The sequence below is a fragment of the Morus notabilis genome, unplaced genomic scaffold, assembly GCF_000414095.1.
Source record: "Morus notabilis unplaced genomic scaffold, ASM41409v2 Scaffold139, whole genome shotgun sequence".
Classification (NCBI taxonomy): Eukaryota; Viridiplantae; Streptophyta; class Magnoliopsida; order Rosales; family Moraceae; genus Morus; species Morus notabilis.
The window spans coordinates 284387-287600 of NW_010361068.1; positions in this window are offsets into that span (position 1 = coordinate 284387).

Genomic DNA, 3214 nt, shown 5'->3' on the forward strand with positions numbered 1-3214 from the left:
GAAAATCATTAAAGAGGAAAGAAAATTACCTCATTAGTAATTTCTTAAAGTTCCTTCGTACCATGATCTAAATTTCAGATTCGAAGCACATTCTTCATGATAAATACGTGTGCATGCGCTTGTCGGTCAATAAAAGAAAGAGAAGAGGAAAATTAATAACATTTTTCTAGAGGGGAATCGAAACAAATGGTCGTATTTGGGGCAATTAGTTTGTAAATAGCCACATTCGATACATTTAAAATTTTTCTAAGAATCAAATTTGATAAATTTAGAATTTACCACGTATTAACAGTAACAACACTTTTGTTAAATAATTAAGGTATTTGTCATGATACATGGATGGATGCATCAATTTGATAGTAGAAATACATCAACTTTTAACCATCAAAGTTTGGTAGCTGAAAGGGATGATTTCGCTACTAAAATAATCGTGGTAGCAAAAATCAATTTTCTTGTAGTGGATGATACAATTTTTAAAAAAAAAATATGATTATTGTTTTTTAGTTAAAAAATATGTAGAGAGAGTGGGTTTTCGCTAAGGTGTCTTCTTCTTCTTCTGCTCTTTCAAAATATCTTCAAATAAAAACCTCAAAATCAGGGACGAAGTTCAGAGGGGGTTTGAGTTAAACTTTTAAACTAAATTAAGTATGTAATAAAAAATAATTCTAAGTAAAAATTAAGAGGGTAAATGAAATATCTTGCATAAAATTTAGGATTAGAAAATTTTGGAGGGGCAAAGAAAATAAAATTTTTAAAACTTTTAAAAACAATATTAACATAAAACTTAGAAATAAAAAATTTTAGGAGGGCTAAATAAGAAAATAAGGGGTAAAAATTATAAATTTCAAAGATAAACATAAAAGGAGCTAGTTGGCTCGGGGGCTGCGGCCCCTCCTTAATCTTAGCTAGCTCCATCCCTGCTCAAAATTAGCCTCTAAATACCCCAAATTAAAGCCCTAATCCTAATATCCAAAATTCTCAATCTATAATTTCCCCTCCTGCTGCCCCAATCACTGGACAAGAAACCTAGTCCGGAGAAGATACTAGACCCATTACGAAGCTACGGCTCCAAGTTGTGAATCACGACAAGGCCGCGAAGTCACGACAACTACTGTGAAATCATGCTAGTTCATGACATGGTGGAGAGAGAGCGAGAGAGAGAGAGAGAGAGAGGATAGTTTGGGAAATTCTTATTCCAAGAAAAAAAAAAAATTCATTTTCTTAACTCCTGAAATCCCTCCATTAGTGCATGTTTGGTTAAGATCAAAATTGCGGGTCCCTTCACTCCGTTTCTTGAAAAATGTATTGTCGTTTGGAAAGGCTTCTTAATTTTTGCATAAGAACAAGGCTTCTTAATCAGTGTTGCCGAAGTGAATGTACTCCGAGTAGTACAAACAGTTAATGTGGGATCAACTCTAGGTCATGAGGAAGGTGTTATTATAGATGACATTCTTTGTTATTATCCTCAATGAGCAGCTATAGGAGTAAGGTACCCATGTTAATGAGAGTGGTAATAGCTCATGGGTTAGCTTCTTATGGCCATCAATGTAATCATCAATGTAGTCAAGAGTACATCATAGGGTCATACATGATCCCACGATTTGTAGCTCAGTCAGTGCTTGCAGATTTGGTCTAATAATATGAAGCACCTTTACATTAAAAAAAAAAAAAAAAAAAAAAAAAAAAACTACCATTTGTTTTAAGGGAAAAAAAAATACCAAAACTACACTTTAAGACTGTAAAAAATATTTATTTATGTCACTCAACTTAAAAATAAATAATTTTTACTCAATTAATAAAAAATAAAAAATCACGATGACACCTTATTATTTAAAATGACGTAAATACTAGACCTCTACGATATCATGGCAAATCATGTGCTTTTCTGATCTTTTTTTAATTTTTTTCCAAAATCAGTCTATTTCCTACAATTTGCCAAGAAAAAATTGGTTGGGCTGGAGCCTTTTTTTTTTTTTTTTTTTTTTTTTTTTTTTTTTGTTTTTTTTTTTTTTTTTTTTTTTTCATTTCAGTACGCACTCAGAGCTGATCTTCAGCTGGAAGTTGTTAAGAGAATGTCTTTCTGGGGAGAGAAAAAAACAAAAATATTTATCAATCGTGATCGGTAATGACGACCATGAAACATAAGTTTGGGGTCCCACCGACAACACCCTATAGATAAAACTCATATTCTACTACTTGGAGCAGTATTACCCGGCTCGATCGTAGCTCAAGAACACAAAGATTAGATGGTTCCACACCTCAGACTACTTTTTACTGCTTGTAGTGTTAACTCGGAATTCTTTTGTTAAATAAAAAAGTAGCATATTGATAGGAAGTGCAGTTCTAACATTATATGATTGTTAATACTTTATTTAACTAGTAGGGTTAGGAATACCAATTCTAATCCTAATTATTTTATTAGTATAGAGCTGTTATTTTTCTACTGCAGATGATTGACGTGACAATCTTTTAAACAACTACTAATAAAAGGATGACAGCTCACATATCACGTAAGTTAGTACAAAAAAAATTGAGATTAGAATTGATATAATTTCTAGCATTATTCTTATTAATTAATCTGCAATGATTATGATTGATCTAACGGTTAAAACTTGTACTTGAATTTGATTTTAACATGATAAACTATTCCTATATTATGATCCCTCTAATTAGCTGAATAATATTTATAAACTTTATTTATTAGTTATTGTGTTAGTTTATCAATCCATCCCAAAAGCTTAAGTTATTAAGAGATAAGCCAACAATAGTTTTATACTTTAACACTTTCCCTCATGTATAGGTAAATTATTTGAAAAGACCCTACACGTGATAACAATTTAAATAAAAATAAAGAGTGTAAGTACGAAGGTTTAAACTCGGAATACTATGTTAATTTATCAATTCATCCCAAAAACATTAGGATGTGGGCTTTTATACTTTAACATATTGTGATTAATATAATTTTTTTGAACAAAATTATGCGCTGACGTTAAGAAGTGGATTGACACCTAATGTTTTAATTTTCTGGACGTTCATGGGATAAAGATAAAAGGAGTGTTCTTCTTTTTCTTCTTTCTTTCTTTCTTCGTTTCTTTTTAATTCCGTTTCGTTATTTTTTTGAGGGGTGGGGGCTGTAGAGATTTGTGTGCAATTTGATTTACTATGAGAATATCAAACATCACTTATGTCTAACACCATATAAGTTTAGTAGATT